Raw genomic sequence first — 14,051 nt, forward strand, 5'->3', positions numbered from 1 at the left:
ACTAAATCAGTATTTCTGTTACACCTTAAATACCACCAGAATGAGTGCAAACAGAATGAGCAAAAGAGAGAAATGGACAGCTCATGCCATGTTCCCGGTAAAGGATGCTGGTGTGATAGAGGCCTGCGGCTGCTGAAGCTGGGCATGTGTACAGCTCGACCTCCCCGGCACATGGCAGTGGGAAACCGGAGGGATGGAGAGGAAGGGGATGAGGAAGAGAAAGTAGAGGTCGGAGAAACAGAGGAGGAGGAGGAAGAGTAGAAGCTAGAGGAGGATGAGGATGAGGATGAGTAGGAAATGGAGCAGGACTGGCAATTTTGAGTCTGTGGAGGGAGGGTTAGGTTTTGACCTTCAGGCTGCTGAGAGGGCTTGGGAGATTTTGGGGGCGAGACGGGTCTACAGCTGGGCCAGCTCAGCCTGAGACATGGGATAGAGGACTTAGAAGAAGAGGAAGAAGTTCGGTTAGTAAGCCTAGATGCATTTGAACGAGGAGCACGGGTTGAGCTATGTTTCCATGAGCTAGGTATAAAAGCTGGGATCTTAGAAACAGGCAAAGCAAGGAAAGCATGTTTACTATTCCCACCAGCTTTCATAGCACTCCCGTTAGCCTGCGAACAAAGATGCCGGAAGACATGGAAAGTCAAGTAGGATGATAACACATACATGAAAATATAGAGCTCTATATTCCATAAAAATATTCTACAGTACAACACCAACAAAAATATTACTCTTGTAACAAAAGGCGTAATTTTGTTTCTCTCCTTTCTCTCACAGTTTATTTCACACATTAAGCAACAGAGAGAAAAGAAGGAATCAAAGGAGGAATATGGGCACCAGACCAAAGAGGTCAGAGGTTCTTCAAAATGTCTTCATAATCCAAAGAAATGGAAATTTAAACCATCACTCCCCAACCAACACAGTAGGATTACGCTCTAAGTTCCTAGTGTTTGCTTCTGTGATGACAACAGTCACATAGTTTTCCTGTATAGCTCAACTGGACCATTGTGCCAACAATGGCAAGGCCATGGGTTTGATTCCCAAGGAGCACAAGGGTTGGTAAAAAAAAGTAGCATATCTTGAAAGGGTCTATTCGTAAAGATAAACATGCACAAGGAGTTGGTTGTGATGAATTGTAGGGGAAGAGAGATATGTGCGTCCACAATAACACCACTCAAAAGACCACTCAAAGACATTTCCCATCTGTGTCTTCATGCCTTACACTGCCCTACAGTAAAACTACCTGACGGAATTGCCTCTGGGAGTCCTGGAGCTTTTGAGGTTTTCCGGGTTTTTCCACATTCCCTGCTGGCTGGTGGCGAGACTTAGGTGAGGAAATCTGACTCGAAGCAGGAGAGTCACCAGAGTTCTGAAAAGATCAACAAGGAAACAATTTCAGCGATGGATTGAGGAGATTGACAAGTACATGACAGAATGAGGACAGAGCTTTTAAAGATTTCTCATTTGTAGACATGATTGGGGACAGAAGAATGCAGGCAGCATGCTCAAGTGTACCACCAATTTCCCAACCACAGTACATGCACTTTATTAATCCCAAAAAAGCGAGGCGCTCAGACAGAGAAACGGTTTGTGGATTCAACCTCATTGAAAGTCTGAACAGTGAAAGTAGACAGAGTGGTTTGAAAAAGAAGAACAAGTCCATAATCATGTCCACTGAAATCACACAGAGCCCTCAAAACAGAGCGTTCCCAAGTGCGTTCACCCGAAGACACCTACGAAACACATTCAAAGTTGATTAAAGTCATTGTTTAGAAAGTCAGGCTTTCAAAGCAAACCCAAGCCACCAGCAGAAGTGTGCAGTGCAGAAGGAGTTGGGAAAGACCTGTTTACTGTTGGAGGAACTGGAGGAAGTGGCCGTGCTTGAGGAGGATCGAGACTGTGTTTTGGATCTCTTTTGCAGAGATGACTTGTGGGGTTTGGGCTTCAGAGGGGCTGGCTTTTTTGTGGGACTGCCCTCCTCCAGTTCTGCATCACTGGCAATTCTCTTTGCTTTCGATTCCATTTTGCGGGAGACTTCTGAAACCAATGCAGGCCCAATATCACTTATGGTGCTTTCTAACTGCTTAATGGTCTGCTCGAGGCTGTCTAATGTTTGATAAGTGGTCTTACGGAGTTCCTCAGTTCTGTCTTTGGTGCTCTGTAATGTGGTGGTCTGGTTTAGCGATAAAGACCTAGGGGTGGTAGAATCAGAGTCTGCATGGGACTTGATCTCAAACCTTTTAGCTTCTTTGAGCTCAGTCACAGTTCCATCTGGTTCCTCTTCATCCTCGTAGACAACTACCTGCAGTGTCTTCTTGCCAGTTTTTGTCCCCGTACGAAGGGCCTGACCAATAGCTGCAAGCTGCTTCTTTGGGAACTTAAATTTGAATTTCTTTTTCAAATCTTTAGGAGATTCGGTCTTGTCTCCTTCCTCAACGGTAAGAGCAGAACTCTCAAAGGAACTCTGCTGTTGTAGAGGCATTGCAACGCTACTACTTCTCTCATTGTTTACCCTGTTCTCATTTCTGCACTGATCTCGATTATTTCTAGGTGTTATCTGACCGACCTGACTCTTTGAGTTGGCTTCCACTTCTTCCTCGTTCTCTTCATCTATCCTCTCTTCCGATAGCACCCTCTCCAGCTCTTCTTCACACTCAAAGATGGTGGACAGTCGCTTGTAGGCCTGACAGATATCCATAGGCTCGTCAAAAATTATTATAACCGGCTTCTTGTCACATCCAGAGTCCTCAGGGGCAGATACAGTTGGTTCTGAGCCCACTTTAACAGTTTGGACATCTGTGCCTTTACTATTTACCAGTTGTTGGTACTCTCCAGTTGATAGAGCCTGTACCTTGGTTTTAGTGATCCTGAAGGCAAAGTTATTTGGTGGAGGAGGACCTTCTTCTCCTGGGAGGTCTGGACTTAGACTGGCCTCCTCAGTGTATCTGGCCTGATCTTCAGATGATCTCTTTGTTACATCCTGCTCATTGACATGGCCATTCGCTTGTGTTGAAAATGAGGCATCAGTGTTGGGCTGATGGACTGGTGAGTGAACCTGAAGTTCAGCACTTTGTGGAATCTTGCTAACAAGTGTAACTTGAACAGTGGTTGTGCGATGTCCATGCATTATTGACTTATCCAGAACAGGTGCGACTTGCTCAGAGGACATACGCAGTATCTGCTGTTCTAACTTCTCGTCAACAGGTGAAACTTTCTCAGAAGGTGTGGGAACTACCTGCTTTAGGGACTTCAGCACTGATTCAGTCTTGAGCTCTTTGGGATTAATGATCGATGGCCCTTTTTCAGCTTCAGTGCTGTTCTTTAAAGAGTTAAATGGGCCAGATGGCACCTCATGAATATTATTTTGCTTGCTTTGGACCTCCTTGACTGATTGGCTTGACTGAAGTGAAAATATAGAGAAGTCATTTGACGTTAACAATTTTTGCTGGGAAAGGTCAGAAGCATTCTCAGGTGCAACCTTTGAAGGAGAGAAAGTTGCTTCCTTAGGTTCCTTAAGGTCATCTGGTCTAGAGGTGCTCTCCCTTGATGTTTTTGATGTCCCAGTGATATAATACATGACCTGACAAAGAAATCAAGAATTCTTTGGACTTCAAACAACATATTAAAGTCAAAGTGAATACAATCTGTATACATGCTCTTAAATCACACATAAATCTAATGGAAACAGTAACAAATGATATTTACCCCAGGTGAACCAGGTGTTGCACTATCTTCCCTAATTTCAGATAGTGCTCCTTCTTCAGATAGCTGAGAGGTGGTGGTCTGCTAGGACAGTTTGTTAGCACAGAGTCATTGCATTACACTGTTACAGACCTTTATTTACATTCTCAAATTAATACCCAGCTAGTCAGTAAAATGCAGAGAGAAAGGTTACAAAAGCGTTCAATGGCGCCATCTAGAGTTTAGTTTAGCTTTCATCCTTAGTTTACTAAGGACTGCTGTATGTTGTCAAGCATTGCTTCAAAATAATGTATTTATGGTGACTAGAAATGCTTGAGGGAGTAGTGAAATTTTATGTATAGTATTTTCCATGCAAAGATGTTTGATGGTGATAGAGATTGCTGGAAAACACATGCTTGAATTTTGTTTAGTTTATTTAAAAAAAAAATATTTCAATTGAGAAAGTGACTTGGATGTAGTCTTTGGATCCAGAATACAAAAATATTATTCCTGTTTTGAAAACCCAGACACTGTGATAATAAAAACTAAAGTTAAACACACAAATGTATACATTACATTTACTACACATTAAAACATTCATAAAGATGAAACTATTATATATCCCTTATATGTTTTTAGAGCCCAAAACATCACATTTGTAAAAATATTTAATGTTAAAAAAATAAGTATTATTAATATATAATTTTTATTTTATTATTAATAAAAACTTTTAATTATTGTATATATATATAATTAATATTAACCATATTTATTTTTACATTTTTTAAATGTTATAAAATATATAATGTTTGGTATCTACATACATATTTTAGTTACTTTTACAAAGCAATAATATTAAATCTTTATATCTCTTTATGGTGGACATTCTGGCCCTTTTTCAAAGTGAACTCTGAATGCTAAAAAAGGAAAAGGTCAGAAGTCAGAGTGCTGAATGGCCTTTCCAACGCTCCAGTCACTCTGACCCACCCCATGCTGTATCTATTAGCATTCAGCAAAAGAGTGTGAGTGACAGACCAGTGTTAGACACATTCAAACATATTACGCCCTCTCTTGATGAGGGGCTACGGTCAGGCATTGACTTGCATCAGTATGTCAGTATATCAGTATGGGTGTTGCGAATAAGTGTCAAGTAGAGCAGGAGGTTATGGCACATGACTGCTCATATGAGCACTGTTGTTAAACTGCGATGGGGAGTTAGCACACATCACGTCCGTTACCTTTGTGTGGTAAGATAGGGAAAGCCCTGGCTCCGTCTCACTGTCTGAGGGCTCACGGGTTGTGAGATCAACAATGTATCTGGGCTGTAAATCTTTAATAGTGCACTTTTGAAACACCTGAGGAGGGGTAAGGGTACGGGCATTAGGTGCTGTGGCTGTGTATGGGTGAGCTTTCTGTCCTGTTTTTGTGCAATTATGAGATGCCAACAGAACTGAACACCTTGATCCAGACAAGGTGCAAGAAATGTTCCCTAAATATATTATTGTTATAATGTTTACAGTAGGGCTGGGTTTTGACACAAATTTCACGATTCGATTCTCATTCACAAGCTTGCGATTCGATTCGATTACCAATTCGATTCGATTCGATTCAATATAGATTATTTTGGATATATATCAGGTACAGTACATGCCAAATTTTCTCAAGGAAAAAAATATCTCAATTAAAGCTGTAAAATATACATGAGAGTCAGTTGGTACAACATTACTATAATATTGAACGTTAAAATTAATAAATTTTAAATTTTAGTAAAAGTTTTTACAATAATAAAGTTACAGTTACATATTAATATTTCTACTTCAATTCATTTTTTTAAATTTTTTTATATAAACATTTAAATGGTGGCTGTCATAAAAACTTGATAGATTTATTCAAACATAAATTAAAGATTGAAGAACAGTAAAAATTATAATGAATGTTATATATTGCATATATTAAGCAAAATACCCCTCTCTACAGTTTATTTTTTTATAGCTAATGAGTTTATGGTCACCGAATATGTTTTTCTGAGGTAAATGTGAGTTACGTGACATTGTTTACAAGCCATTATATTGGCGTCTTTGTGCGACTGAAACACAGATTGAGCGATTACATGACACAGGATATGGATTGTAAAGTTGTACTCTTTCTTTTACTTACCTTCGGATTTTTAGTCATGTTTATTTTGTGCTGAAACGGGTATTAATGTGGAGGAGATGATCAGTTCACGTGCGCCTCGCGCTGCCGCTTTTATTGAACTGAGGCGCGCCGCGCTACAGCGATCTGTCACTCCACATTAAAAAGTGCCAAAACGGCATTTATTGTTTAAATACTCCAATACAACGGACAGAATTTGAAATCTGAGACTTTGTTTCATTTGAAAAGTACCCAAGCACAATGCTTATTGTGATTTATTAGATGGGAAGTACCCTTCAATGTTCCATCCATTACCTGTGAAAACAGGCTAGACTAATCGATTCTTGGGATTTAAGAATCGATATTGTTCCATAAAAATTAGAATCGATTAATATCGAGATATCGATATTTTTACCCAGCCCTAGTTTACAGTGTATTTACACACTTAAAAGCAAATATATATAAATTTAAATTTTTTTTTTATTCCTAATGAAAATAAAATCGGATTCATGAAAACAGATTTATAGTAAATCCTACCCATTCTTAACAATAGAGGGCAGCACAAGTCAAACTTCTGAGAGAGCCATAGTACCCTCATTTTGATGCTTTTGTGTAAATGTTGACACTGGTGTGGCCGTCTGATGTTTGTATGGGCTCAATATTTGTCCCTTAACACCCCTGACATGTCTCAGACTTCCTGTGTGTTTGGGTTTCCTCTGTACATGTGTTTGTAAAAGAATAAGGGCGCGTTCATGTCTTTGTGTGAGTGGCTCCTGTGAGGATGATTGTGGTTTGCTCACCTGTAGCTCAGCCATGATCTTATCTCCTTCATCCTCTTCATCTTGTAAGGTGGAGGTGTTGACAGGAGCAGGGGGGTGGGGCTTAGGCTTGACCTCTGGGGGCACACGCAAGGGTTTGGGCTTCGGGGCCTCCTCTTCACCCTCCTATAGCCAAAACAACCAGTCAAGTGTGACCGACCCTCACCCTCCATTATGTCTTTCAAATCAACAAAAGCAGCTGGAATGTCTACCGTGACTTTCTGTCATTATTATTCACAAAAACAAGGACACATTATGTAGCGAACAGCACACCCAGGCAAAATATAACACACTGAAATTTCTACAGGTAGTCGGTACACTGTACGATAGATGTGTTGTTTTCAAATAATAGTAGTGACAATTGTCATGTTGTCTGGGAATGCGGCTTAGCAAGGTGTAAAAGAACAAGTGTGTGTTTATGTCTTTGTGTGAGTGTCTCCTGTGAGGACGATGGTGGTTTGCTCACCTGTAGCTCAGCCATGATCTTATCTCCTTCATCCTCTTCATCTTGTAAGGTGGAGGTGTTGACAGGAGGAGGGGGGTGGGGCTTAGGCTTGACCTCTGGGGGCACACGCAAGGGTTTGGGCTTCGGGGCCTCCTCTTCACCCTCCTATAGCCAAAACAACCAGTCAAGTGTGACCGACCCTCACCCTCCATTATGTCTTTCAAATCAACAAAAGCAGCTGGAATGTCTACCGTGACTTTCTGTCATTATTATTCACAAAAACAAGGACACATTATGTAGCGAACAGCACACCCAGGCAAAATATAACACACTGAAATTTCTACAGGTAGTCGGTACACTGTACGATAGATGTGTTGTTTTCAAATAATAGTAGTGACAATTGTCATGTTGTCTGGGAATGCGGCTTAGCAAGGCCTTAGTCACATGAATAATGGTGTGATCTTAATTAGAGGAAGCACGACTCATGCACCTGTGCACTAGTGGACTCTTTCCGGGTGGTGTAGATCACCTCTCCTGAGCGTCCAGTGGTGAGTCCAGTTCCAGAGGGGTAGAATCTGCGTGGAGGGGGAGGGGGAGGCGATTTGCTGACTGTTTCAGGGTTGGGCTGTACTCGGTCAACACTGGCCCTGTGGGGCTTCTCTATGGTCGGCTTCTGTGGCCTTGACCGCCCCTTCCTCCACATCCTTCAGAGTGACTGGTTGATTGCTCATGGCAGAGGTGGATTCTTTCTTGAGCATCTCCACATAGTTCTCCAGCTCTCTGTCACATTGTTATAAGGATGTTTCATTTATCAGCACCACTGTCACTAAAATGCTAAATAACAAGTATTTTTCTTTGCTTTTTTGCTCAAGCTGCATGTACTCTACAATTTAATGTAAAACCTGAACTGAAAAAAAAATTACCTTTCTGTTAATTTCCTGGTTTAAGTAGAAAAAAAATCCCATATTTCCAATGAAGTCTCAGACATTTGGACGCCACTGTTTATATATATTTCAATTGCATTTAATCCAGCATTTAGTGACACTTAATACTGTGTAATAAGCAAGTCTTGACTGTTAGTCTTTGACTGCTAAAGGCTGAAACCTGTTTAACGTGATTTAGTCTTGTTTGTTGACTGACAGTTCACATATAGAGAAGTTTGGCTGTGTAAGCAAATTTGGCAACAAAAGTCTGCCCTCAGCCAAATACTTTCAGAGGATCATCATAACCTACGTCTTTCTCAGATTTTCTGACTTCATCCCTCTTGAAACGGTTATGAAGAGTGAATTGTTGAAGCTGGACTTCATGAGTTGTACCAGCATATAAAAGCCTTTAGCAGGGCCAGCCATGCAGGAATCTGCAAGCCAGTACACATGCTCTGAGATCATAGCTTAACATCATCCCTGTGGGAAATGGTTTGTGTTTTCTGTAATTTACCTGAGGGGTGTCTTAAGAGTTTTCCCATGCACAATGTCAAGTTCTGCTTTTTATCTTTCTAAACACAATCTAATTTAAGCCAGCAACAACATCTCTTGGTTGTTATTATTTGTATAATCTGGTATTTGTTGGTCACTGGAATAAAATGCTTTGTAATTTTTAGTATTATTTATGTACTAATATAGTGTGTTTATTCATATTTTGTTTTTATATTTTTAGCGTTCATTTTAATTAGTTAGTAATTTTGTTGTGCTTCTGTCATTATAATTATTTAAATATTTCTATTTAGCTTTCATTTATTTTTATTTCAGTTTCAGTCGTTTTAGTACTTCAACATTTTATTTCAGTTAGGTGATAAAGCAACATTCCTAATTTTCATTCATGTTTTCTAGGTTTGTTTTTTTAATCTAATATTATATTTCAGTTTCAGTTAACATACACATTTTTAATATCTTAAGTGATTTTCTAACCTTTTTTCTAGTGATATTTTATAGCTTTTTAGTTTTAGCTAACAATTTAATACCAACACTTGGTTTCATGCACATTGTGACTAAACACAGACTTATTTCTGAAGTAATCTGACCTATATTTTCCCTTCAGGATAGCACATATTCATCGTGACAGGAAACACAATTTCACAAGAAACATTCACAGGCCTTATTCTTCTGAGACAGGTTGGGACAGTGGATTATTCACTGCATTGTTTCATGCAATCACACACACCTCCACCAAATGTAGGTATGACTAGTTTTACTTTACCAAGGTTTACACCACCAAATGGGTTTTTAGAAAAATACTCAGTACAGCACTAATGATGTAAAAATCCCCTCAGTTCACATCTATTAAAAACCTACACTGGTCTTTGTTTATTAAAGTGTGCATTCAGCATTGAGTGGAGGCATGGGATTATAATTAATTAGTAAGGGGGATCTGGGAAAATTCAGCTTTGATCAGACATGAGCAGTTAATCAGCATCAAATCTGGCTCATTTGCGGAAGCTAATCAGTGCACTGATTTTCCCCTCTAGATCGCAGCATTTGTTCTGTTAGTCTACAGCGGTCTCTCACATTCTACAGATGACCAGTCCATAATGAATTCATCATGGGTAATTAATGTCAAGGTCTTAACAGGATCAGTAGTCCCATAAAAATTGCTGTCCTATTGTCTTACCCGAGTTGCACGAGAACTCTCTCCTCCATGCCCAGATATCTGTGTCTTTCTTCTTCCACCTGGACTCGTTGTCTATGAACAGGGTCCTCAAGGTGCAGCACAGTGTCTGAAAACCTCTCTGAGATCTCCTGCTCTGCCTGTCGCAGCATCTGCCTCATGGCATCCTGGTTCTGCAGCTGTATATGCAAGGAAAAGCTCTATCAACACACTTGTCTTCTGACTAAATGTATATTATAACTCATGTGTATATTATAACACTACATCACATTACTATAATTATATATTATATGTTTATATACTACCATTCAAATGTTTGGGTAAGAGTTTTTAATGTTTTTGAAAAAATAATCTTACGCACACCAATTCTGCATGTATTTGATTAAAAATACTGTAAAGAGTAATACTATATTATTAAAATACAGTATAAAATAACTTTCCTATTTTAATACATTTTAACATGTAATTTATTCCTATGCTAATTTGGTGCTCAAGAAATATTTTTTATTATTATCAATGTTGAAAACAGTGATTATTCTTTTCAGGATACTTTGATGAATAGAAAATTCAAAAGAACAGTATTTACTTGAAACTGAATCTTTAACAGTGGTGGGCCGTCAGGGCCATCAAGGCCTTCTCTGCTGGCCTAAACACGATCAGAATCACTGACTTAGTTTTAATATATTTTTTCCATGAATGTGTATTGTGTATTAAATTATTCTCAGTAGTCTATTCTCTTCATTTCATAGCTTTTCTCTTGGTTGCGCTGCTTCCAATAGTGTATGTTTATATTAGAGCTTTTATCCAATCATATTTCAGCAATTATGTGTTGCCTGGGTCAAAGAAATCTGCCTTGAGGCCTTCAGAATCAACAGTGTGGGCGCCTGAAGCTTAAAATAAATGGCAATGAAAACGTTGCTTTAACCAATCAGATTTCGAGTTGGTGACACCAGGGCCATCTAGCAGGCATACAATAACATCGCCATTGTCACGTCCTTTGATTGGATGGTCAGAGAGCGTATCAGTAACAGAGCTAGCAAACAGCACACTGTAAATCATTTTTGTTGTTTTCAGAGTATCATTACTGTATTCTCAGGTTTCTTACTTCTTATGCTGTGCACAGTATGTTATTGTAGATTTCCAATGCATTCTGGGAAAATATTAGCCTACTGTAAATCTAAATACAGTAGTACTAAATAACTGCGAAAAACAACCACACACCTCCTCGGCAACGGCTCTGTGATAAACTCATCATGAAGATGAAAGCCCACTAGAGTATGGTAGGTTAATTTTCATTTTTGACTCTTTTATCGCTTTATACGTTTTATTCTGATGTTATTTGCAAAATATAAAGCTACGTTTAAGTTTCCATAAGAATATCAAAGGAGCGCTCAATTTCCGAGTCAAGTTGTGTTAACTGGCCTTTTCCTCCTGCAAACCAGCGGGGAGACTCATTGTGAAGATAAAAGTCCTAAGAGTACGTTAAATTGGCAGGTACACATGCTTACAATTTTCTTCATTTTCGTATGAATTATTTTAATGTTACTTGCTCACTTTCCCAGTAAAGCTGTGCGAACTAGTAATTTCCTCCCGCAGCACACTGGCAGACTTATTAGGTTTATTAGGTTGATATGTTGATGCTTCAGCTAGAGATGAAAGGAGACTTGCTAAATTGTGTTAATTGGGTTTCTTGTTTTAGTAATGGCTTTCATTCTCGCTACATGAGATACCTGTCTGTGATGCAACGCCCTGTTATACTGCATTTCTGCATAATATTGATGGTTTCTATAAACGTGGCGTCAATGATTTTATTAAGAGGTGGATTAATTCAGGTAGGACACCACTGAAGGCCTGGGTGTGAAATGCACGACCCACCACTGATCTTTAATTATAATAAATGGCTTAATTTCTTATTTCCTTTTTTTCTTCTTCTTTTTAAATCTTACTGTCCCCAAACGTTTGAACAGTCGTGTATTATTTAGAAGTGAAATATGTGAAGATAGTTGCTTCACTACTGAATTATTGCATAACTATTGCAAAATACTTTTTTTTTATTTGACTGACAGCACTAATATCTATATTATGATAAGACATTATAATATTGTAGGATAAGCATTTAAAAAGAGCAGATGCCCTGGACAGAAACTCTTTTTAATCTGAATTTCATGTGTACCTGCATCTGTTTGAGTTGGTGGAGCTGCAGTCTGAGGTCAGAGACGTTTCTCCTGAAGGTGGAGAGTATTGAGCATATAGCAGGGTCTCTAACAGGAGGCTGAACCTGGGCTGAAATACTGTCTGTCTGCACAACCGGGTCTTTAGATGATGTTACAGTACAGACGCCTGGACAAAAACACCAATTTATGAAGTTATTGCTCTGGTAATTACACAAAAATTGTTAAATTAAGATTAAATTCAGATCCATGATTCACAAGATGGAATGATAAAGGAAGCATCATTATAATCAATAACTGAATGTTTACTGACCACCATTCTGTGCCGGAGACCCCATCTTTACAGGATTCTCACTATAGAGAAAGACAAAACGTTACGTCTTAGAATCATTTTGCATCATTTTGAGTTTTCATTATACCATTTTTATCTTCACATTATACTGACACAAATTAGATTCATGCTATTTATAATTCACATTAAATGTTTCTGTGAACATGTACCTAGAAGTCCCTTTGGCACTTGGATTTGGCCCTTTCATAAGAGCATGTTGAACGAGTCCAGTAAGACTGGCTATCTGCTGCTCCATTGCCTTTATTCTTTCACTGCAAAACACAGGCCACATGACTCACTTCATTAAAGAGATAATTCCATAAATGATCACATTCTATTCAGCTGAGGATCTAAGGAGTATTAAACAGTGCTAAAAATGCTAAAGGGGGAACCAGCAAATTATATTGCCTTTCTCTGTTCCTGAGGGTAAAACTGTGGTGAACTCTGGTATTCGAGGCATGGTAGCATATACAGTGGGTACGGAAAGTATTCAGACCCCCTTAAATTTTTCACTCTTTGTTATATTGCAGCCATTTGCTAAAATCATTTAAGTTATTTTTTTTTCCTCGTTAATGTACACACAGTACCCCATATTGACAGAAAAACACAGAATTGTTGACATTTTTGCAGATTTATTAAAAAAGAAAAACTGAAATATCACATGGTCCTAAGTATTCAGACCCTTTGCTGTGACACTCATATATTTAACTCAGGTGCTGTCCATTTCTTCTGATCATCCTTGAGATGGTTCTACGGATAAAAGCGTCTGCTAAATGACTAAATAAATAAATGTACTGCAAACATGCATGTTTAAACGCAAAAGTCTCTAGGACCTTTAGTTTGCCACATGTCAGAAGTGATGCAAAGCACCTGGGAAAGCTAATTCACAGAGCATCACTGTACATGGGTCTATAAATTATGTGTATGAAGGAAAAGCTTCAACTTTCAAGAGATTTGCAGCATTGATAAACAGCTAAAATGAAAGGCCAATATATCATCAGGCCCAAACATTACAGAAAATGGGTCCATTTTTGCAATCCTTCAAAATAAGTGCATCACATCAGCAAACGTGTCTGTGCATGTTTGCTTTCTCACGCTCTCGTAGGACCTGTTTTACACATCCATTTGTTTTTAGTTCCTATCATCCCAGTAATCTAAAATTTGGTTTAGTTGGGAAAAGGGTTTCCCAATACTACAACATGTGGGCAGAGTGCAGTGTTTTTGCACAGCTGTGCCAGTGAAACTACTGCAGGGTCACATGTTGCAGATCTTATTGTCCCGTGAACGCAAATTGACACATGTGCAAAACACACTGTGTTGAGATAAAATGGGAGTGGCTGGTTGGTCATTCCAGCTGTGAGGGAACATGTGTACAGGCACTTCCTTCTGCGAAATGACTAGTTGGTCCACTAACTTGTCAGGAACTGGTGAGTTCAGATGTTTTTTTAGCGGTGGTGCTCTAAAGGGACTAAATTTGGAAATCCAACATTTTGCAGATTTTAGCTTTAGTGTGCAAACTGTAACTGTCAAAACGCTAAAGCCATCTGTGAGATGTTATGTTTATAAATTCATCCCATTTAAAGTATTGCTGCTCCAGCCAACAAAGCATCACTTATAAAACAAATTCAATAAATTGAATGCATTTCTATTAAATTTCAAATTGCCTGCTGCATGTGAACAATGTTCCTGTTATTATGCATTGGGTTCCCACACATTTGGACCAATTTATTTCCATCCCTTTTCTCTCAATTAGTGGTCAAGAATTTTCAAACTAATTTCACAGAGACTAAACCCCCAAAAACACTGAATAATGTAGAGCTGAGCATAACTAATATATATATATATATATATATATATATATATATATATAT

General features: G+C 38.8%; 1 pseudogene; it reads right to left on the reverse strand.

Moving 5' to 3' along the window:
- The window catches only part of LOC107664033 (sickle tail protein homolog), a 51,029-nt pseudogene continuing 36,978 nt past the window's right edge, over window positions 1-14,051 (reverse strand).

Source organism: Sinocyclocheilus anshuiensis, unplaced genomic scaffold (assembly GCF_001515605.1).
Source record: "Sinocyclocheilus anshuiensis isolate Anshui unplaced genomic scaffold, SAMN03320099.WGS_v1.1 scaffold23, whole genome shotgun sequence".
Classification (NCBI taxonomy): Eukaryota; Metazoa; Chordata; class Actinopteri; order Cypriniformes; family Cyprinidae; genus Sinocyclocheilus; species Sinocyclocheilus anshuiensis.